The 25066-nt window shown below is 41.9% G+C and overlaps 1 long non-coding RNA gene across 2 annotated transcripts; it reads left to right on the top strand.

Annotated features, from left to right (window-relative positions):
* Nucleotides 1-3908: 3908 nt before the first annotated feature.
* On the top strand, nt 3909-23526 carry LOC117027243 (uncharacterized). Of its 2 annotated transcripts, XR_004423886.1 has the most exons (4): nt 3909-4326; nt 11093-11244; nt 19149-19205; nt 23015-23526. It is a non-coding gene; the product is annotated as an uncharacterized LOC117027243 (long non-coding RNA). The 2 variants fall into 2 exon arrangements; XR_004423887.1 differs by lacking the exon at nt 11093-11244.
* The last annotated feature ends 1540 nt before the right edge of the window (nt 23527-25066 follow it).

The raw sequence follows: 25066 nt of genomic DNA, 5'->3' as shown, positions 1-25066 counted from the left end.
TCTCTTAACCTTTCTTCCACCAATGCCTTGCTAGCGTGACCTCAAACCCAGGCACTTCTAACTCTACCGCTATCAGCATCCATCTAGTCCACCCTCAAACCTGGGCTTCTGTTAGTGCTTCCACCATCGAGACCTATGATTTTACTTTGAACCTGAGTCTTTTTAACTTTTCCACTATTCGTGTCATGGTGGTCTAAACTCCATCCTGTGATTCTACTTACGATTCCACCATCAATAAATCTTTGCCCTTGAATCCAGACCTCGGTTAACTCATTATCAATGCTCCTCTGTTCTGAAACTTGAACTTGAGCCTCTGTTAACTGTTCCACACTCGATGCTCCTCTGGCCTGACCTCAGTGAACTATTCCACTATCTGTACCCCTATGATCTTACCTTCAAACCTGGCCTCTATTTACTATTCCTTTATAACTACCCTTTTGATCTGATCTTGAACCTGGGGCACTGGTAATACTTGTAGCATTGATTCCCTCTGGGCAGACCTCAGATCCATATTCCTGTTAACTATTCCATCATCACTTCCATTCTCTTCTGACCTGGAACCTGTGCTTCTACAAACTATCCCACCATCAATACCCCTCTGGTCTTATTTGAAATGAAAATTCTGCTGACTATTCTTTGGTTTGACTTTGAACGTGGGTCTCTGGTTAACATCTCACTGTCACTGCTTTCCGCTCTGACTGGTCCTTCTTGAACTCTATCAAGGCATCTCTGGTCTGACATCAAATCTAGACTGTTAGTTTTTACTCCGTCAAGACCCCCTTTGATCTGAATTCTCACATGGGCATCTCTTCACTAATTCAACATGACAGCTTCCACATCCAACCAAAACCCAGAGCTTTTGTTAGCTATTCCATTACTGGTGCCGCTCTGCCCTGACCTCAAACCTAGATCTCTATAAACTGTTCCACCATCATAGACACTCTGGTCTGATTGTGACTGGAGATTTCTGTTAACCATTCTAACATCAAGGTCCCCTGATGTGATTTTGAACGATTCCAAGATCTGTATGTCTCTGGTTTGACCTCCTCTGTTAACAACTCCACCATCAGTAGCTTTCTGGTCTGCCTTCAAAACAGGGGTCTCTGTTAAGTATCCTACCATCCCTGCTCCTTTGGCATGACCTTGAACCCAGGCCTTCATTTCATAGTCTAACTGAAAGGCCCCTCCAGTCTCAAATCAAACCTAGACCTCTGTTAATTCTTCATCCAAGAATGCCACATTGGTTGCACTTAGACTTCTTTTTTTTTTTTTAAGATTTTATTGGGGAAGGGGAACAGGACTTTATTGGGGAACAGTGTGTACTTCCAGGACTTTTTTCTAAATCAAGTTGTTGTCCTTTCAATCGTAGTTGTGGAGGGTGCCATTCAGCTTCAAGTTGTTGTCCTTTCAGTCTTAGTTGTGGAGGGCGCAGCTCAGCTCCAGGTCCAGTTGCCGTTGCTAGTTGCAGGGGGCGCAGCCCACCATGCCTTGTGGGAGTCGAACCAACAACCTTGTGGTTGAGAGGACGCACTCCAACCAACTGAGCCATCTGGCAGCTTAACTCAAGGTGCTGTGTTCAATTTTAGTTGCAGGGGGCGCTGCCTACCATCCCTTGCGGGACTCGAGGATTTGAACTGGCAACCTTGTGGTTGAGAGCCCACTGGCCCATGTGGGAATCGAACCGGCAGCCTTCGGAGTTAGGAGCATGGAGCTCTAACTGCCTGAGCCACGAGGCCGGCCTAAACTTCCCCCTAGACTTCTTTTTAACTATTTAACCTTCAATCCTCTCTGATCTGACTTTGAATCCAGGTCATTTTAACTCTTAAACCACAATGCTCCACTGGTCTGACTTCAGAGCCGATCCACTATTAACCACTATAACATCAATGTCCTTCTGGTCTCTTGTCAAACCAGGGTCTCGTTTATTGTCGACAATTCCACCTTCAGTGTCATCCTCATCCCTAATCAAAGCTCTTCCACTATCCTTGCTCTCTCATCTGTTTGATTCTTAACCAGGACTTATTTACTCTTCCCTTATTCAAAGAGCTACTGGTCTAATTACCCAACACAGCCATTTCAAAACTATTTCAAAACACTTCTACTCCTCCACTCCAGAGCTGTCCACAAATGCAGTCCTCTGTTAACTACACCACCATCAACTCCCTCCTGGTTTGACTTCAAACCTGATCCTCTGATAACTGCTCAGTCACCAGTGCCCTGTGGGTCTGTGTTGAACTTTAAAGTTATCTCTTCCAACATCAGTGCCCTTAGAATCTGAGTGTTCACACCCCATTCACAAACCCCAGGCTCTGGTAAGTATCCTAGAATCTATTCCCCTCTTGACTGACCTCAAACCCAGATAGTTATTTGATTGTCCCCATCCCTATTTCTCTGTTCTGACCCTAAACCAGGGCCTCTGTAACAATTATATCATGAATGCCTCTCTATTCTGAGTTCCAGCATTTGCTAACTCTTCAAATGTCAATACTTCTCTGTCTAGGTATTCAAACAGAACAATTGTTAACTAATTAAAACCCTGGCCCCTTATCTGACCTCAGATCTAGGTCTCTTTATTCTACCACCAGTGATTTTCATTCTATTATTGAACCCTGTGCATTAACTCTTCTGCCATCAATATACCTCTTATCTGACTTTGAGCCATGGTCCCTGTTAACTCTTCCACTGTCAATTCCCCTCAGGTGGTATTACCTTCCACTGGGCCTCTGATAAGGCTACCACTACAAATGTCCCTCTGGCCTGACCTTAAACAAGGGCTTTTATTAGTAATTTCACCATCCATACTCCTGTTTTAGAGCACTGACCCAGGCATGTGTCAGTTGAAAATATAACAGTCATGAATTTCTACATTCCATACACCAGACACCAAACCTTTAGCTAAAGGAATAGAAGGCCACCAACTAAATCTTGCCAACTAAATCTTATCCATATGGTTGGAACAAGTTTAGCAGTGTCCACACCAGATGTTAAAAAATTAAATAGGCCTATGAATTAGGGTTAGTGGATAATGAATGGAAATAGAGGAAGTAGACACACGGTCTACCTATTTTCCTACCCCTGGGTGGGAAAATAGCCTTGGGTGTTCTCTCTTGCAGTGAATGTGGGTGGCCACAGGTATGCCCCTGGACACTCCTATTACAAAGAGTGATCTTGATCTCATAGATCGTGACTTGACTACCCTAGGTCTATCTCTTTTATTTTTTTTGCTTTTTTTATTGAGGTATAATTGACATAGTTTATATTAGTTTCAGGTATACATCAGAGTGATTTGATATTTATATATAGTGTGAAATGATCACCATAATATATTTAGTTAACGTCCATCATGTCACATAATTAGAGTATCTTTTCTTGTGATGAGAACTTTTAAGACGTACCCTGTCAGGGACTTTCCAATCCGCAACCCAGTGTTATTAACTATAGTTACTATGTTATACGTTACATCCCCATGACTTTTTTATTTTATAACTGGAAGTTTGTACCTTTTGACTCCTTTCACCTATTTCACCCCCCTCTCCCACACCCACCTCTGGCAATCCCCAATCTGTTCTCTGTGTCGATGAGCTTGTTTGTTTGTGTTTTTTTTTTCTCGTAGGTCCATCTTCAGATGCTTATTCAAAGGGAGAAGTCACTGATGGTCAAATTCCACCTCACAGTCTCATCTGAATAAACAAGATGTGCACTGCTCAATTACTGAACCACAAGAAACCCTCAAGTTATTAAGAAAAAAACTTATAGTGGCTATAATCTCAGAGCATGATGTAATAATGATTAGAAATAGCACACAATTATAAAAAAAAAAGAGGCCACCAAACTCCTCCTACCACACTGAGGTTTTGCTAGGGTCTCTAAGGCGGTTTCCTCCGTCTGTTCACAGCAATCCTCTAGCGTTTCATGACAGGCTTGATTTGGTCAGCTCCCAACACAGCACTACTACTCGTTCTTCCATCAGAGAGATTATTCAAGTGCCAAGTACCATCGCTTCCTAGTCTTCATATTTTCAAGCAAAACAACCTGTTCGACACTATTTTTTACACTGCATGTTATATGTTTCAGGAGCTCCTAGAGGACTGATTTCCCAGATGCAGAAAAGTGCCATCCATCTGTTGTTTTCTTGGGCGTTTTGACTTTTTTATTCTCTCAGAACCAGATGGAAACATGTTCTGAATAAAAGCCAGCCCTGTGTTTTCATGCTGCATTCCACCTACGTGGTTTGCCAGGCTGAGTTTCACAGAAACTCGTGTGTGCCATCGAAGTTCACACACTTCCTGCACCTTTCACCTTGCGCCACGCCTCCAATTTTCTCAGGTGAGTTTTATTGACTCTTTCAACTAGTAGTCAGATATCTACATTTGGCTGATGAACAAGGTAGCCATTCCGCTCAGCTGCTTCCCCAGCTCGTGTCATTTCTGGTGGATTCAGTGTTAAGGTCCCTGGGATCACTGGGGCATTTTATTTGGGCCTTTGCTGGACAGCCATGTCACAAGGTGGGTTCTGTGAACGCAGAATTTGAGATGGAGTTTGAGGTATAAGATGTTTGTTTATTAGGGATTGATTCTTGTGCAGGGAGGTGGGAGGAAGCAGGGTTGGGCAGACGGACGGTTGACCTGCAGTGCAGGCCCCACAAAATCTTGGCAGCCCAGCCGGCAGCTCCGGAGCAAGCATTGCCTGGCAGAACACTCCCTGTTGGGAGGAAATACCAGGCTTTGTACTGCTGCCCAGCTCAGTCTCATGTGGGTTGGCCCAGGCAGGGCATGACCTCAGGGAGGTGGCTCTCCTGAGCTGAGGCCCTCCCTGTGGAGCTGACAGCTACACAGCGAGTGCTTCCTTGAAAAGGTTCTGGGTAGTGCCAAGAAAGGCATGAGGAAAGGGGCTATGAAAAGAAACAGATGCCACTTGGTAAATAACTGGGGACCCAGGTAAAATCCTAGTTCCTCCTTTACTTAATCCGTGGTCCTGAGCCAGTCACCCCTGCAATCTGTGCCTCAGTTTCCTCCAGACTCAGTTAAACGTTTGGGAGTCATTTCATTTATTCTTCTGACATATATTGACTGAATCTTTACAGTGTGCCAGGCACTGTGCCAGGATGTAATAGTGAACAAAACAAGGAGAACCTCTGCCCTCAGGAAACCGACATTCCCAATGACCCCTAGAATCCATCCAGTGATTCAGAGTCGTCCCGCCTGGCCTCATTTGTGATGATTGTAACACAGTGAGAGCCATGGTCTCAATGCATATTGAGACAGACAACGGGCTGGTGTGGAAACTGAGGAAATAATCAACTGGATCCATATGGTAACAGGAAGGAGGGAGCCACTCTTGATAGGAGTGCAAAGAGAGAAGTGTGGAATTTTAGAAGGGCTATTCTAGCAGCAGGCAAGAAAAACAGTGCAGGAAAAAGAAAATGTTACTGCTGTAGCTCACCCTGCTCCTCACATGGGTCAAATAAGGGAAAATAGCTGAGGCCAGGTGTGGGGACAGAGCCAGGAGTGCAGTTTCCAGGCTCTCGGCCTCACGTGGAAAGGTGCTGGCTCGGGTAGTAGATGGCTGTCAGCTGTGGCCGGTTAGCCAATCGGCCACTGATATAACTGCCGCGGCTGGGCTGGGGAGTGGGAGTAGGTTGGTTGGCAGAAAAGCAGGCAGCAGGTTGCACGTCGTCGTGTGAACCCAGCCTCTAGTGAGACCATAGTGGTATGACTCCCCTACCTACGGCTCCGTGGGTGTTCCTTTTTGACCTAGCCACATCCTGTGTTCTTATGTGGGGAGCGGGAGCTGAGACCCCGCAGGCCGCCCCGCACGACACCAGGACACACTGCCTATCCAGCTGTGTTAAATGTTCATTTTTGGTTTGTTTGCAGCCAAGTTATTGCCCATCGGTGGCAGCAAGGATTGGGGTTTTGGTTTTATGATCTGACTATTTGGTGAGCTCTGTGAATGAATGAATGCATGTTGGGCAAGGGACCAAAAGGCAGCCGGTTTGTTAATGGGCACCTCTTGCGGCTCTTGACTGGGGGCTAACAATGAACTGAAGATTTAAGCTCTCTGTGTCTGCGTGTCTGAACTTTGAATACTTTAAGTGTGCTATACTTGAAAAGATTCTTCTCTCAGAAACGAACTTAGAGACTTTTAAAGAATCCAGGTTCATATCATTAAGATAAGGCAATTCACGATTATCCACCCCTTCTCCTCTGTGAAACAGAAGTTAGTTACTTTAGTAAAAAGTTACAATTAATATAAGTGCTTGCAACTACATTGAGAAGCAGTAGTGACAGAGAAATACAACTGTGCACTACTTTTGTTTTACAAGGTACTAAAGTAAAAGCAGTGTTTTACAAACGTTTTGGTCCCCCGCCCCTCTTTTACAGTCTTAGGACTTACTGAAAACCCCAAAGTGCTTTGATTTATGTGAATGGTAGCTTTTGATATTTGCCAGGTTAGAAATTAAGACCGAAAAATTTTAAATATTTGTGGATTCATTTGATGATAGCAATGATGAATGCATTGCATGTTTAACATAACTAATGTCTTAGTATTATTATGAAATTAGTTCTGGCCTTCTGGGCCCCCTGACATCTGTCCTCAAGTTAAGTGCCAGTTTGTCCCAGAATATGAAAGAGAATAATGAAGGACAAAACTTGGAAAGTGAATTTCATTAGCCTTGGTCTCTAATATGTGAGTCTTGGAAGAAGCTGTGTGGTGTGTTCCTATCACAGTTTGTTCAATTTTGATGGACTTGTGTGCTCATCTCCTTGGTTTACTGTTCATTGCCATCGCCCACAGCATGAATGATTATTTTTTACTTCCTCTCTAATCTGCCTAGACAGCAAAGACTCTGTTTTTCCAGAAAAATTTTCTGTGCTTTATATGGACTTTATTATGTTCTTAATTTTTTAAGGAAAAAAAAATAAAAGAACAAAGTTTTCCCACTTACGGTCTTTACAATCATGTGGCTTTCTATGTTTATGTTTTATTGTCACTTTGGTTAAGTAGGTAACCAATATTGTTTCTCAGGCACCTGTGATCCTATCTTCATCAAATGTCCAAGTCTCTTCTGCATTTTTTTATTCTTGTCTTCCCCCAAATGGGACTTAAGTATTGAAAAAAAAAGCAACAAAATAAAATTAACTTTCAGGATCTCTTTTGCACCTAAAACTATCTTTGAGATTCCACACAGGGTCCCTGGAAATTCACAAAGACCTGTTCTTTTGCTTTATAAAAAAAGATACTAGAAATAATTCAACTTGTCTGATGTGTTACTATTGATGAGTTGAATGGGAAGAGTTGGCAAATCAGAAGAGACCCTCAGCCTTCCCTCGGTTACATTAGGACGGTTACAGGGTTATTTATTAACATAAATATTTTAGAAATGTATCCTTTATGGGAAGTCCCTGGAGATTTGTGCCCTTGCTTTTCATAGTACAGAGGGTGCCAAAAATATGTATACACATTTTAAAAAAGGAAAAAACTATATTAATATATACCGATAACAAAAGATGAATACAAGTCACGTTTGACTTATGCAATTACAAGAGGTGCTCAAAGTGGTTACCATCAGCATCCAGATACTTCTGATTATGGTAAACTGGTTGAGCAACACTGACCAAAGTGTTGACATCTCTTAAAATGTGTATACATTTTTTTTGGCATCCCCGGTATGTTGAAACTCAAAGGAAACACTGACCGAAACTCTTATGAAATATTTCTGTTGAGTTTTACTATATTTGTCAGTCCTGGTGGTAATTTGCCTGGTGATATAAGACAACAGCAGTATAGAATTATCAGCCACAATCTGTTATTATTGTAAATGTTTACTTGGTCACAACCTTACTTCTTTAATTTAAATCTAGCATCTTCTAGGCCAGCGTTTCTCAATGCACATCAGACTTACCCATAAAGTTTTATCAAAATACAGATGTTCAGAACCTGCTCCAGAACGTACAGAATCTCTTTACTTGCTAATATTAATATATTATGTATACATAATACATATGTATTATGTATACTAATATACTTAGTATGTCTTAGAATTATTATATATTATATCTCAAGATTTTTTTCTTTGTAAAACAATTATTCTTTTTTGTAGATCAGATGTGGTGTTTACTGGCTTCTTTGAAAATAGCCTTAATCATTGATCTTAAAGACATTTTGTCTAAAAAAATTTTCCTGGAATGGCTTAAAACCACAAACATTTATTATCTCAGTTTCTGTTGGTCTGGAATCTGTGTGCAGCTTAGCTGGATAGTTGTGGCTCAGGGTTTCTCATGAGGTTGCATCTGGGGCTATAGTCATCTGAAGGCTAGACTGGGGCTTCAGGGTCCACTGCCAAGAAAGCCACTCACATGGCTGGTGGTTGCTGCTGGCTGCTGGCTGCTGGCTGAGGCGTTTCAGTTCTCCATGTGTCCTCTCATCTCCAGAGCCTCTTTTACATGTGGCCTTTCCAACAGGATAGCCTGGATTTCTTTACTTATTGTCTGGGTTCCAATGGCGGGGGAGTGAATGCATATCTATGTTGGAAGCTGCAGTCTTTTTATAAACTAACCTCATAGGTGATATCCCATCATTTCTGCCATATTCTATTTGTTAGAAGTGAGTCAGTACACCCAGGCCACACTCAAGGGGAGAAGATTACACAAGGGCATGAATACCAGCAAGTGGGATCATGCAGGACTGTCTTAGAGGCTGCCTGCCACACTGCCTCTAGGTGTGTGGGGCCCTAGACATACATTTTTTGCAGGGCCTGTGTCTATATAAACAATTTGAATTAAAAAATATTTTACAGGGCCGGCCTGGTGACTCAGGCGGTTGGAGCTCCATGCTCCTAACTCCAAAGGCTGCCGGTTCAATTCCCACATGGGCCAGTGGGCTCTCAACCACAAGGTTGCCAGTTCAATTCCTCGAGTCCCGCAAGGGATGGTGGGCTCCGCCCCCTGCAACTAAGATTGAACATGGTACCTTGAGCTGAGCTGCCACTGAGCTCCCGGATGGCTCAGTTGGTTGGAGCGCGTCCTCTCAACCACAAGGTTGCTGGTTCGACTCCCCCAAGGGATGGTGAGCTCCGCCCCCTGCAACTAGAAAACGGCAATTGGACCTGGAGCTGAGCTGTGCCCTCCACAACTAAGATTGAAAGGACAACAACTTGACTTGGAAAAAAAAGTCCTGGAAGTACACACTGTTCCCCAATAAAGTCCTGTTCCCCTTCCCCAACAAAATCTTTAAAAAATATATTTTACAGAATCATGGGTCCATGTGAGCTGTTGTGATTTATTGATGAACACTTAGAACAGTGCAGAGTAGTACTTGTGTATTTGTTTACTGTCTAATCAATGCACCTGCGGAATCCTTGTAGTTGTCCAGGCTCCATCTCTTCCTGTTCAGGTCCAGGAACCATCTCCTTATGTTCTTTATTTATGTTCTTTATTGTCAGATGTGCCATTTCTGGCTAAGTTCATCTCCCACCTGAAGAAGGTAGCAACACCATTGTTACTCACAATGCCGTGGCTCTTTAGAACCTGTTTTTACTGGGAAAATATAGTTCTTCTTGCCTCTATAGGTCCCTAATACCATTTATTTAATGCTGGTTACATCTTACTTGTAACACTGTATCATCCATTGGGCTGCCCATAAATACTGGCTTCTAATGACTTCTGAAGTTGTTATGGTGCTTTGTTGATAAGGACCACGAAAGCAAGCAAGCCTTAAGCAAAGTATGCAGGAAAATGTGAAAAATACTTTATTTTCTGGTCATGTGAAATTTCCTGTTTGGAATTTTATAGCATAAATATAGAAAAACACATCTTGTAACTGTGTATTCTCTTGAACTCTTTCAATAATAATCACTGCATTCCTAGAATGAGATCTATTTCGAGTGTGAGTGCACCCCTGCCTTCCACATACCACCAGTGGGGAGGAAAGCAAGGGGCCCATGGCAAAGTAAGAAGAGAAGTCCAGTTTGTACAGAGAGTGTCCATTATTCATCTGGCATGGCTTGAGACTGACCTGGGGGAGCATGATGTCACCACCTGGATGAGCCAAGTGAGCCCATTGGAGATGTGGAGCGATAGTCACGGAAGTCATTGAAGCAGGTGGCCATGGACCAGAGGACTCCCTAACACAAGGTGCAGAGCCTGTGGAGGAAATGACTCCTAGCTGCCAGCAGCAGAGGAACAGACAGGGTAAAGGCGCCTGTCACCACCTCTGCCACTTTGGGGTGCCCTAGACTAGAGGCGGCCCCACAGTTGGAATACTGACAGGTGAGAGCTGATACACAGTCCACACATGCGGCTTAAAGCCAAAGGTTGGCAGTGGCTTGTTCAGACCTAGGGCTTTGAAAATGGCCTGTAAACTACATGAATGAGTCACTCAAAATCAGCATGTCACCACCCTACTGATTCCCGTCTCATGAGATCCTGTGAAAGAAAGCCACACCAGCCAGTGGGCGCAATCCACTTGCAAGGTCACCCCCCTGGAGCTAGCCACGGAGCCCCTAGATAGCCCCATATGTATAAGTACCAGAGTTCATCAGGGGATCTGTCTGACCCCATACACAGGACAGAGGGTAAGAGAGAACATCAAAAAGGAGAAGTGGGGATCAGGGCCCACGTGGGTCCTGATCCAGACTTGGGGTACCTCACTCAAATAGTACTTCTGGCCCCAGCCAGTCCCGACCACCAGAGGGAGTTTCAGACCACTTTGAGGAAGGCGCACCAAAGCATGCGGCCCCCTGCAGTTCAGCGCCCGGAGCAGGGTTCCTACTTGAACTGCTTGTAGCTTGGGGCAAGGTACACTAAGTTCCCTGTCATCTTTCATTAGGAACTTATTCAAGAACGTTATCTTGTAACAGTGTGCTGGGTTTAGAATATGTCTGAATTCTTTGATCTTCCTGCATTTAAAAGATGGTGCTTAATTCCCCTCCCCATGAGAGTGGGCTAGACTTAGTGACTCACTTCTAATGAACAGAATTTAGGGATGTGACAGTGTGTAACTGCCAAGACTGGCTCATAAAAAGCAACAAAGCTTTCTCTCTCCCTCTCTCCCTCCCTCCCTCCCTCCTTCCCCCCCACCTCTCTCTTAGACCACGTGCTCTGGGGGAAGCCAGCTGCCATGTCGTGAGGACATATCAAGCAGCCCTATGGAGGGGCCCATGTGGTGAGGAGCCAAGGCTTCCTGCCAACAGCTGTGTCCGTAAGCTTGGAAGCAGACCCTCCTACCCAAATGAGGCTTCAGGTGAGACAACAGCCCCAAACGCCATCCTAGTCGCCACTCGTGCAAGAGCTGGAGCGAGAACCACCCAACTAAGGCGCTCCTGGACTCCTGGCCCTTCAAAAATGTGTGAGATAATAAATGTTTGTGGTTTCAAGCCACGAAGTTTTGGGGATAACTTGTTATACAACAAAAGATAACTAGTACAAACACTATTGGTTAAAATTGTTCGGTAAAACTTAAAAAATCAGGTCTCCAGTTCAAGGGTGGGGTGAAGTGATGAAAACATGGGGACTATATTTAGCCTTCTGAAGTGGAAAGATCTTGTTTAAGTTTGTCAACGGCTACCATATGTATAGAAGTTGTGCTAATTACAAGTATGTCATTTTAAAAGCCCCCCAAAGAACTATTCAATAATTCTCAGTAACCATGAGTAATTGGTTATATTTAAAATATGAATTGCATTTAAAAACTATAATTAAAAAATTATAATTAAAACTTGCAAAGAGTTTATTCTTGTTTTACTCCCAGCTAATCTGGCTAAGTGGTTGTGTATGTTTTTGTACAGTGGTTGCTTTCCACTGACTCAAAGACTCAGCAGAGCTCTTATGCAGGTTGGTGGAGAAGGTGGAGCCAAGAGATGTCAGGAGCCATGGTCCCTGCATCAGGGGCTGGAGGAGAGCCACCTGCCCATCATCAGGAATACCCACTTTAGGCTTTACTGCTCCTTGGAATCACCTCCCAGGGCTAGGATGAGATGAACATAGCATCTAGAGCGCAAAATTTAAGGAGGTGCTTCAACTGATGAATACATAAATAAAATGTGGTCTATCCCTATGATGGAATAGTATTCAGCCATAAAAAGGAATGAAGTGTTAATGTATGCTATAATGTGAATGAATCTCAAAAACATCACTTGATAAGGGATGAAATATATGGTGATGAAAAGAGAACTGACTCGGGGCCAGCCCGGTGGCTCAGGCGGTTAGAGCTCCATGCTGCTAACTCCGAAGGCTGCCGGTTTGATTCCCACATGGGCCAGTGGGCGCTCAACCACAAGGTTGCCGGTTCAACTCCTTGAGTCCCGCAAGGGATGGTGGGCTCCGCCCCCTGCAACTAAGATTGAACTCGGCACCTTGAGCTGAGCTGCATTGAGCTCCCGGATGGCTCAGTTGGTTGGAGCGCATCCTCTCAACCACAAGGTTGCCAGTTCAACTCCCACAAGGGATGGTGTGCTGCGCCCCCTGCAACTAGCAACGGCAACTGGACCTGGAGCTGAGCTGCGCCCTCCAACTAAGACTGAAAGGACAATAACTTGAAGCTGAACGGCATCCTCCACAGCTAAGATTGAAAGGACAACAACTTGACTTGGAAAAAAGTCCTGGAAGTACACACTGTTCCCCAATAAAGTCCTGTTCCCCTTCTCCAATAAAATCTTTAAAAAAAAAAAAAAGAGAACTGACTCTGGGTGATGAACACACAATGTGATATATAGATAATATATTACAGAATTGGACACCTGACACCTATGTAACTTTACTAACAATTGTCACCCCAATAAACTTTAATTTAAAAAAAATCACTTGATATGGAGAATCAGAGGTTGCCAGGGAAGCCCAAGAAGAGCTGGAAAATGAAGACAACACAGAGAAGGTAAAGCTGAGGCATGTGGGGATTCTGAATGTTGGTGGTATTATTATCTGAGCCCTTGGATCCAGCCTTGTCTAAAGTCGAACTACACCTGAACTTCACGGTTGTATGATATAGGTCTGGAATTCAGACAGAATGTGTCAGCAATGATGGCTTGTCTCTGCCCCTCCATATCTGGGGCCTCAGCTGGAAGATCAAAGGCCAGGGGCTTGATTATCTAAAGGGTCCCTCACTCGTGTGTGGCGACTGATGGTGGTTGTAGCCTGGGCCTCAGTTCGTCTCTATGTGGGCATCTCCATGCTTCCTCATAGCATGGTGGCTGGGTTCCAAGGCCAAGCATCCTGAAAGAGAAAGGTGGAAGTTGCATCACCTTTCCTGACCTAGTTTTGGAAGTGATGTAGCATCTCTTCCCCCCAAATCCTATTCATTGAGACGGTCACAAGGTCCTCCCCAAGGTCAGATGGAGAAAAAATATATTCTGCTTCTTCATGGGGAGCAACAAGTTCTGGAAAGGCACGAGGGACCTGAAATATTGCTGTGACCATTTCTGGAGATTATAATCTGCCATGAAATACCGAGCCAGTTGCTTCACCTCTCTGGGCCTGTTTCCTCTACAGTAACATGAGGATAATAATAGTGTCTATATTGTAGAGACAGTCACATGAGATAATGCATATAAAATACTTAGCACAGTGCCAACAACATAGTAAGTGCTCAGTGAAAATTAGAAGTTATTGTCAATAATCATTGAACAATGAGGCATTTTGATACATCTGAAACAGACTGTTGTGGGTTGAATTATGTCCCCCAAAAAGACATGTTTAAGTCCTAACCCCTGGTACCTGTGAATGTGACCTTATTTGGAAATCAGGTCTTTGTAGATCTAATTAAGATGTAAGTTAAGGTAAGGTCATACAAGATTAGGGTAGGCCCTAAATCCACTCACTGGTATCCTTATGAAAAGAGACAGAGACACACACAGGGAGAATGCCATGTAACCATGGAGGCAGAAATTAGAGTTATGTGTCTGCAAGCTATGGACCACCAAGGATTGTTGGCAACCACCAGAGGCTGGAAGAAGCAAGAGAGGATCCTCCCCTATAGGTTTCAGAGGGAGCATGGCCCTGCCAACAACTTCGTTTCAGACTTCTAGCTTCTAGAACTGTTAGAGAATAAATTTCTGTTGTTTTAAGCCAAGGAAAAAAAAACTCAGCAGACATTTACTGGGAGCCTCTTCTGTGCCAGGCGCTGGGAATACAATGGTGATTAAGGCAAGGATCCTGCCCCCAGTTGCTGGCAGCAATACGGACAGTAAAGCAATGAACAGAGTGGCTTTTAGAATGATGGCATGGTACTCTGTAGGAGAGGCTCTGGGTTGGGTGTCCCCAAGACCACCCTCAGATTTGATGACTTGCTCTGAGGACTCACAGGATTCCATGTAGTCATACAGCTATGATCTATTATAGTGGAAGGACACAAAACACAATCAGCAATGGGAAAAGGCACACAGGCAAAGTCTGGAGGGAACCAGGAAGAAGCTTCTATGACGTTTCATACAGGACACACTTAATTCCTCCAGCAATGAACTGTGGCAACACATTTAAAATATTGTCTACAGGGAAACTTGCCTGAGCCAAAGAGTCCAAGATGTATCGGGGGCCGGTCACATAGGCACGCTTTGGCTAGCGTGTGCCAAAGTCCTAGAGCCCCAGAAGGAAAGCAGGTGTTCAGTCAGCATAAACCACAGTGTTTGTACAAAGTTTAGGTACAGTGAGCCGCTCATCATTTAGAGAGTGGTGGGAACCCTCGCAAAATCTGAGTTCCCAGATGCCAGCTGTATTAGCTCAGGCTGTCATACAAGATGCCACAGACTGGGTGGCTTAAACGGCAGCAATTTGTTTTCTCACAGTTCTGGAGGCTAGAAATCCAGGATCAGAGTGCCACTAGGATTGGTTTCTGGTGAGGACTCTCTGGTTTATAGATGGCTGCCTTCTCACTGTGTGCTCACATGGCCTTCCTTCTGTGCCTCCGTGGACAGAGAGAGAGAGCTGTGGGGTCTCTTCCTCTTCTAATAAGGACAAGTCCTACCGTGCTTCCCCGAAAATAAGACCAGGTCTTATATTAAGTTTTGCTCCAAAAGACACGTTAGGGCCTATGTTCAGGGGGAGTCATCCTGAAAAATCATGCTAGGGCTTATTTTCCGGTTAGGTCTTATTTTCGGGGAAACATGGTGTTAGGTTAGGGCCACGCCCTTATGACCTTATTTAACCTTAATTTCCCCCTTAAAGTCCCCATCCTCAAATATAGTCACTTTGGAGGGTTAGGGCTTTAACATATACATTTGGGGAGGGGGCTACAATTCAGTCCATAACACTTGCAAGGGCCAACCTTGCAAGTAGGCCTTTCTAAGGACAAGTCTCAGGCCTGCTGTTAACTCTTTCCTGCACAAGCTCCATACCAGATTCTGGAAGTCTTGAAATGGCTGCCAATTACGTTGCTTCCTGGGAAGCAGGAGGTCCCATTTGGTGCTTGTGGTCCAGATTACAATGGCTCTTTCCCTGTGGATTAAGAACCTTCCTGCCACCTTGGCCCTGATGTAGGAGTATTTCTCTGTGAGTCCCCAAGTGATGTAGGGGACTTGTGAGTGAGTCAGTGAGGGCTGGGATCGTGTCTCGTGAGACCAAAGAATGGAAACACGGACCCAGGAGAGGCAAAGAGTTTTACAAAGAGGATAGTTTATTGAAAGCAAAGCGTCAGAGCTCCCGAGCGGGAGTCCCAAATGGGGGTGCCCAGTGACTGAGGCAAAAGCTCTTATTTTTATACCTTCCCTTGCCTGTTTGGGGGAGGAGAGCTGGTGCCTTTTCTTTTAAGGAAATTTTTTTTATTGGAGAATATTGGGGAACAGTGTGTTTCTCCAGGGCCCATCAGCTGCAAGTCATTGTCCTTCAATCTAGTTATGGAGGGCACAGCTCAGCTCCAAGTCCAGTCGCTGTTTTCAATCTTAGTTGTAGGGGGTGCAGCCCACCATCCCACGCGGGAATTAAACCTGCAGCTGTGGGGACAGAGCCAGGAGTGCAGTTTCCAGGCTCTCAGCCTCACGTGGAAAGGTGCTCACTCAGGTAGTAAATGGCCATCAACTGTGATTGGATGGCCATCAGCTGTGGCTAGTTGGCCGTCAGCTGTAACCAGTGAGCCACTGGCCACTAATATAACTCTCGTGGCTACGCTAGCAGAAAATGGGGGCTAGCAAGGAGATGGTGGCTGAGCCTGCAAGAGCAGATTGCAGTTAGCATGGCGGATTGCAGCTAGCAGTGAGGTTGGCTGGCAGAGAGAAGTGGACGGTAGGTTGCGGATAGTGTGGCTCCTGCTTCCTGTGTCTCCAACCCAGCTGCCAGCGAGACTATAGTGGTACGACCCCCCCATCTATGGCTCCGTGGGTGTTCCTCACTGTGTCCTGAGTTCTTATATGGGGAGCGGGACCAGAGACCCCGCCTGACACCCTACATGACAGCAACCTTGTTGTTAAGGGCTTGTGCTCTAACCAACTGAGCCATCCGGCCGCCCCAGCTGGCGCCTTTTAATGGAATTTGTCTACCAGGTTTGTTCTGCTTGCCCATCCTGAAGGAATTAGCAAAATAACCCATTCCTATCTATCAGATCTGTTTGTCAGGCCAAAAGGACCTTTATGATTAATCTCAAGGTGTTGTTACATTATGTCCTGGAGCGAAGGAGTGATTTCAAAACCTGGAGTTTCAGAATATGGCTGTCATTTGTTAATTCCACCAGGGACCTCCCTGTCTACCTAAAAACATGCTAATTAACCTGTGTCAGCCCCAGCTGACAAGACCAGAAGTTGATGGGTTAGCAGGCGGCAGCCCTACATGGAAACAGACTGATAACCCGTGCCAATAGAGGCACCCATATTGTGTAGCTGTGATTAAAGCCTCTCTTTGGGAAGTGACATGAGAGGGAGGCATGGTGGACATCAGTTGAGTGAATGGGCTTTGGACAATTTGAAGTTCAAGCTGGATTTCACTTCTGGATCTGAAACTCTTATTAAATATTTGAAGACTGTTTTATTTTTTTTATTTTTTATTTTTTTAAAGATTTTATTGGGGAAGGGGAAGGACTTTATTGGGGAACAGTGTGTACTTCCAGGACTTTTTTCCAAGTCTTTTTTCCAAGTCAAGTTGTTGTCCTTTCAGTCTTAGTTGTGGAGGGCGCAGCTCAGCTCCAGGTCCAGTTGCCATTACTAGTTGCAGGGGACACAGCCCACCATCCCTTGCGGGAGTCGGCAACCTTGTGGTTGAGAAGACGCACTCCAACCAACTGAACCATCCAGGAGCTCAGTGGCAGCTCAGCTCAAGGTGCTGTGTTCAATCTTAGTTGCAGGGGGCAGAGCCCACCATCCCTTGTGGGACTCAAGGAATTGAACTGGCAACCTTGTGGTTGAGAGCCCACTGGCCCATGCGGGAATTGAACCGGCAGCCTTCGGAGTTAGGAGCATGGAGCTCTAACTGCCTGAGCCACCGGGCCGGCCCCCTTGAAGACTGTTTTAAATGAATGTTTACCCTTGATGAAATTAATGCTCTAAGTCTTGGTTTCATCATCTGTAAAAGTTATGATGATGATAATATTCTCACCAAATTGTTCAATAGATTGAACAATTTAATGTAATTAAAGTCCTTTTTCATGATGTCTGGCTCAGTTAGTTCTGGAAAAAAAGACAACCAGCATTAAATATAAATGGTCAGGGAACAGAGGACTGAACTAAGGGCTGTATGAATGTGGGTGATTTCCCAGCGATGCTGAGTTATTCTGAGGCTGCTCTAAGCGATCAGCTTTGGAAGTGACGGAATTCCAAATCACTGGGTGGATGATAAACCGATAAGAAGATTCCTGAAGTGCAGGTGTGTAACATCTGGGACTTTGTGGTTACATTGTTCTAGGTTCAAATTCTGGATCTTCCTGTTTTGTCAGGTAAACATCTCTGCACCTTACCTCAAGGATAAGATTATCTTATCTGTGAAGTAGGAATGATACTAATGGCATATCCCTCAATCAGTTTTTGTAATGCTATCACATCAATAAATGTTATCTATTATTAGCAAAAAGAAAAAAAAAGGGAAAAAAAGAATATTCCCGATCTTACCATAGTCTCATGAATCCTTGTAACAAACCTCCAGCACTAATAATGTGTTTATATTTGCAGTAGTTGGATTCTTGGAAGCCTAAAGAAAAGGAGTGCACAAATGAACACTAACTGAAAACATGTTATGGCCAGAAAGCAAAGTATGACATTGTTTAAAATTTAACACTGGAGATCCAGAATGACTCCACGAGCACTTACAGTGCTAAAGGGAACAGTTCATAACAACGCTATAACTGTCATAAATCTGAATGTACTAAATAAGAAAATGGCAAGATGCAAGGGGGTTGGGGGTTGGGAGATGAGGATAAGGGGGATTAAATATATGGTGATGGAAGGAGAACTGACTCTGGGTGGTGAACACACAATGTAATTTATAGATGATGTGATACAGAATTGCACACCTGAAATCTATGTAATTTTACTAACAATTGTCACCCCAATAAATTAAAAAAAAAAAGTATAACCTCCAGGAAATGCGAGAAATAGATAATGGAAACACAACAGCAGCAGATTTTAACTTAACCTTTGTCAGCCTAGGATAGACCTAGTAGACACAGCAAAATAGTATAATTCATAAAGCTCTAGCAAGCTTATTTTCTTATATCCATGAATACATCTTGTCGGTGACTATGGAACATTAATAATCATTGACCCTTATAGTAGGACACAAAAGTTCAATAAATTCCAAAAAGAAGAATGGATACACACCGTATTCTCTGACCATAATGCAATAAACTTCGATTTCTTTTAAATAAAAACAAAAATCTCAAAACTCCAATAGCTTAGAAAAAAAATTTAATATCTCTCCTAAGCTACTCTTACATCAATGTATAAATAAACCAAAATTTGCAGACCATCTAGAGTAATAATATTGAAAAAAATCTTTCTGTAATGCAAATGTTACGTATCAAAATGTATAAGATATAGCTAAATCTGATCTCAGAGCAAAACCATAGTTTAAGATAGAATTTACAAGATATAGTTGAAAAGTTCCTAAATATACCCAAAACAAAATCAATAGGAAAATGATAAACTGTGGGAAATATTTTCAATACTTGAAAGACAAAGGGTGCAGTATTGTGATTTATATTTCTCTTACACATTTATATTTGGTCTTTGTCCACAGTTCCTGGCTCACAGCTACCGAAACCCTTGGAATTTCCTGAGTGATGGAGTGATAAAGGTACCTCTTGTTATGTTAAGGAAGTGATTTTGGAAATCTCTAAGGCTCGGGGTTGGTTGCCAGGGGAAACCAACCAAGTGATTAGAGACTTGGAACTTTCCCACCCCTTGGCCTCCGGAGATGGGAGAGGGGCTGGAGAGATTGAGTTCAATCACCGAAGGCCAGTGATCTCATTAGTCATGCCTCGGTAATGAAGCCTCCATAACATTCCCACCAAAAAGGATGGGGTTTGGAGAGTTTCCGATTTGGTAAACACGAGGAAATTTGGGGAGAGCGGTGCAATCAGAGCATGGAACCTCTGTGCCCTTTTCCCAAATCTTGCCCTCTCTCTTCCATCTGGCTGTACCTGTATTATATCATTTTACAATAAAGAGGTAATCTAGTAAGTGAATGTTTCTCTAAGTTCTGTGAGCCACTTTAACAAATTAATCAAACCCAAGTTGGGGGTTGTGGGAATCTCCAATTTATAGCCAGTCGATCAGAAACATTGTTGATAACCTGGTCTGGTAATTAGTGTCTGAAGTTGGCATGGGGGGCAGTCTTGGTCTGAGCCCTTAACCTGTGGAATCGGATGCTATCTCTCGGTAGATAGTGTCAGAATTGAGTTGAATTGTGGGACAACCAGCTGGTGTCAGTGAATCGCTTGTTTGATGTGTGAGGAAACCCTCCCTCCCCACAATGGAATTGGGTCCAGAACCCAAAGGAAAGGGCTAATTTCTTTAATTTATAAATCAATAAGAAAAGATAAAAAATGGATAGAAAACAGACAAAAGACGTGAATAGAAAGTTCACAAAAAAGAAAGATAAATAGCCAATTAATATGTGAAAATATGCTCAATTTCATTCATAAGAAAATCTAACCAAACAATGAAATATAATTTTCACTTTTCAGATTGATAAAAATTTATGTTTTCTAATATCCAGTGTAGACAAGCGTATAAGGAAATGTGATAATATACAGTAGGTGGAAGTATAAAATTAAACAAGAGTTTTGGAGGAAGTTTGGCAATATTTATCCAAGTTTTCGATTTATACATGTTTTGATCCAAGAATTCCATTGCTAGGAAGTTGTTTTTAAATATAAAAAGTAGCTAACTACATATTTTTAATGGAAGGATAAAATTTAAAAATATATAAATAGCTGTTTGTTTTTTAAGTCAAAAAGGGAAGATAAAATGGTTTCCTATGGGAAGAGGGAGGGAGGGAAGAAAGGGGTGGAGATGGAGAGAAGCTAGATCTGAATATACCATATTATTTTTGTATTTGAAGCCATGTAAATATAATAATTATTATGTGATATAATTATATTCTATTTTAAAAGTCTTGTTATGCCCTAACGTGAGGAAGTTATGTAAGATTACTGGGGTCACATCAACCAAGCTTAAAAGGCCCTCACTGGCCAAAGATGGAGTGATTTGAGCATCAAAAAGAATAACTGCAATGGATTGAAATACATGAACTATCCATGAGATCATAATGAGGCTAAAAAATATAATTGGCCACCTTTGGAGGATGCTGGTAAACCAGAACATTATTCTGAAAGCTGGAGAATAAACAGAGGGAGTAACTGACTAGCTAATTGATACTAAAGAATTATTGTTGAATTTTTGAGATATGATAATGATGTATGGCTAACTTGTTCAAAAGAGTTATAGTTTAGAGCCACATCTTGAAATATTTATGGGTAAAATGGTATGCTACCTGGGTTTGCTTCAGAATGATCCAGTAGGGATGGGGAAGTAGGTGGAGACTATAGAGGAAACAAAATTGGCTGTGAATTGATAACTGTTGAAATGGAATAATAAATGCATGGAGATTTATTATATTATTCTCTCTACTTTTCTATATGTTTGAAATTTTCCAGAGTAGAAACATAATTTTATGGAGGCAAAACTATATTGAGAGCCTGACTTTGGCCCACTCTGCTAACCATGATGTCTTAAATTGTTTGTTAGTTTTCTTTGGTTTTAGAAAACAAAAAGAGAGGGAAGTCATAAAGTCTTGTCTACCTAAGGGAGAACCAGAACTGCTATAGAGAGAAGGGGACTTACAAGCAATGTCTTTTTAAAAACATGAGTAGTTTTTGCCTACAATTCCAGGCCAACTATGGGGTGTGGGCAAATGGGTGACCTAGAATTCTATGTCATTTCTAGGAGAACTGAAAAGAGCTTCTGGAGCCAGATAGCCTGGGTTCAAATCTTGGTTCTGTTGCTTATTTCCTGTGTGACTCTGAGCAAGTTATTCAACCACTCTGTGCCTCAGTTACTTCATCTGTAAAATGGGGATGATGCTACCTACCTCATGGATTGTTGTGAGGATGAATGGACTAATTTGTGGAAAGTATGTAAAACACTGAGTGACTGGCACATAGTAAGCACTCAGGAAGTGTTGGCTACTGTGATTATAGTTGTTGTCGGAGTGTATAGTACAAGACAGACTTGATGAGGGATGAGACTGGAGAAGTAGGTAGGCTTACAGGTTACAGGAAGGAGTGTGTCTTCTATTTGGCAGGGAGTCATTGAAGGGTTTTAAGTAACGCTAACAGCTAACACTGCTGAGTGAAGATAGAAACTTCATTTCTCACAAGTGGTTAACACATGAATTTCCTACATGTGTAATTAACTATGAAACGGTTCAGGGCAAGTTGAGAACCTCTGACTGTGTTTTGAACTGCTGTTTCCTTAACAGTAAGTGGATGCCATGGCTTTGGGAATTGACTGCCAGTGGTGACATGACTCAAGATTGTATGAAACTAGGACATCTAAAACTTCATCGAGTCACATTTCACGCAAGATCTGTGTATACACATTATATAATTAAAGTAGTATGTTGTGTATGTTTAACGCTAGCCCTCGATTAAGGGCACTGTACTTGTAAAAAGCATAATTCCAGAAATCAAATTTTAGTTTTATTATGGCAAATGAGAAACATACACAAAAGTCTAGAAAGCAGCAAAATGAACATTCCGTACCCATCACCCAGCTCCAACTTTTATGGACTTGTGGCTAATCTTATTTCATCTATATCCCACCCCACCCATAGTGGACCCTCAGATATTTTGAAGCAAATCCCAGACATCATATTATTTCATGTAGAAAATGTCAGTATGTGTTTTTGAAAGATAAGGACTCTTTAGAAAATCTAACCCTAATAACATTTTCTCAGCTAAAAAAATAATAATTCCTAAATATTGTTAAATATCATTCAGCCTTCACATTACCCTGAATATATATATATATATATATATATATATATATATATATATATATACATATATATATATATATATTCATAAGGATGCCCCGTGCCTCCATAATTAGGCACATACTGTAGGTTCTCTCTCTCTTTGTGATGCCATCAGTCATTGATGAGCAGTGCCTAGATCCATTTATTCACAAGGGATTACAAAAATAGAATGTTTTGATCTCTAATTCCTTCTTCATTTATTAGCCCTGATATATCTATAAAGGAGAATTTCCCCTAGCCAACTTTTTGGCTAGTATAAGAAAAACAGGTTACGTGCTTGATTCTTTCCCTGTATTTACCAGTTTTCAATATAAAGAGTTGTTTCCCAAGCATCTTCCCAAGGTGACTAATGAGCCATCTTTATTTGTGTCGTTGTGAACGTGTGGATTTTAAGCATGTGTTTATATTCAATGGGGTTCGAGCCATTGAAATTATAATCCTTGTTGATGCTCGAATTGTCCCATCTGTAATCAGCGGGATCATCTTCAGCTTTGTCTTCAAGAGCCTTTTCTCAGGACTCCTGGACTTTCCAACAAAGCATTCCTTTCTTTTTGGTATTGCAGGTTCATCCTGTTCTCCCACATGGCTTGATGCTTTGTCAGAGGTTCCTCTTGGGGACAGTGTTGCTCCAGAAATGCCAAGAAGCCTGCACTCCCTCACCCCACCCCCATCGACATGGCCTTTTCTTCCACCCTTCGGGTCTGAAAACAATGCCACCTAGTCCAAAGCTTCTGGAAAGCAGGCTGCCTGCTGCCTGGTTTGCGGGGAAACCTGCTCACTACTGCTGCACTTGCCTTTCTTCTTCGAATCAGAAATCAATCTGAGCTCTAAACTGCAAACTTAGACATCATCTCTGGAATTCCATTTCTACTTTACCTAGGCTTTGTGAGTCCGCACTAGTTAACTCCACATTAGGTCCCGCAAATTTCCCGGGTTGTCAGGAAATCCTGGAAGCTAAAGGCCTGGAGGAGGGCATCATCTCACAATAGTGTTTTCTCTAACCTTTAGAAAAGTCATCCATGCTTTTTGCAAGTTTTGAAGAAAAGAAGGAACTATGTTGTAGAAATAAATGGCAACATAAACCCAACATCCTAGCAATGTCTCATTTCTGTACTTTACATTTATGTATTTCTAAATGTTCATGTTTATATTTACATAAATGTAGTTTTATAAAATTGGGTTCCCTTGTATGCATCATTTTGGATAATACTTTTTCACTTCTCTATGTACTGTTATATGCAGTTTTCCAGTAACAATAACTTGTGAATATATATTTTATAATTTTAAAATAAAAATGTAATACTTGATTATAGTGAAAAATTTAGAAATACAGTAACAAAATAAATATTTCAAATCTTAACCCAACTTTCTAGAAATACATCCAATATTATTGACTTGATTTGCATAATTTCAGCCTATATCTATTTACAATCATTCAATTATATCTAATATATGAGCATGGATGCAGAATGCCCAGCGTTCATCAGTACAATCCATGTAACACTCATCACTCATCTTGTAAGATAATGTTTAAGTATATGTGTGCAGAATTACAAACAATAATACAGTACACATTTTTCCTTTTATACAATTAAGATCATATCACATACAATATTCCAGTCTCTCAATTCATTACTTACCCTCATATTATAACAATATTCCATATAGTTATTCTCAAAGTGCCTGCTATTTATGTTTTTATCGATTTTTTATAAACTACTGTTTATTCTGATTGAAAAGTCAACATATTCTTTTGCAAAGTTTAGAAAAATTTTAAATGGTAAATAAACTCATTTACTTTTATCCCTCATAAAATTACACATCTAAAAATTTAGGTGCATTTCATTTTATGCATATATAATATTTATATTTCACATAAAACTGGAATTGTTTTCTATATAGTTTTATATATAATATTTCTGCGTTAGTCATGTTATGATCATTACACGTTTTTATTCCAAAAATTATCCAAAAAATGGAAGTCTAAACAGGCTAATCCTATTCCTCAGACCTAATGACTCCTTAATTTAATTAGCGATATGATTTAATTTAAATAGTATTAGGTTGGTGCAAAAGTAATTGTGGTTTAAAAGGTTAAAAATAATTGCAGGGGGGGCAGGTTATCTTATCTTAGAGCCCGGTGCTCTTACAACAAGGTTGCCAGTTTGATCCCCGCATGGCCACTGTGAGCTGTGCCCTCCACAACTAGATTGAAACAACTACTTGACATGGAGCTGATGGGTCCTGGAAAAACACACTTAAATTGAAAAGTTTAAAAAAAATAATTGCAAAAACTGCAATTACTTTTGCACAAACCTAATAGTATAAACTCTAATTTTAATCCACCCATAGATAGATGTAAATATTTTTATAACAAAATATCAAATATATGTACATTTGTTTCACTTCCTGGATTGATTTATGGGCCTTTATTCCCTTTTTTCCCTCAGTGGCTTGGATATTACATTTTCTATTCCTATTTTAATGTTCATATAGAATTCTTAACAAATTGAAACTATATTTTCCTACCGATAACTAAACTGGATCAATATCTCTGTTGTCTTCTTTTTAAAAGTTCAATGTATCACTTTAACAAGAACAGATTCGTTGTCACC

This window comes from Rhinolophus ferrumequinum, chromosome X, assembly GCF_004115265.2.
Source record: "Rhinolophus ferrumequinum isolate MPI-CBG mRhiFer1 chromosome X, mRhiFer1_v1.p, whole genome shotgun sequence".
In the NCBI taxonomy this organism is placed as follows: domain Eukaryota; kingdom Metazoa; phylum Chordata; class Mammalia; order Chiroptera; family Rhinolophidae; genus Rhinolophus; species Rhinolophus ferrumequinum.
This window is presented reverse-complemented; position numbering and strand designations above follow the sequence as displayed.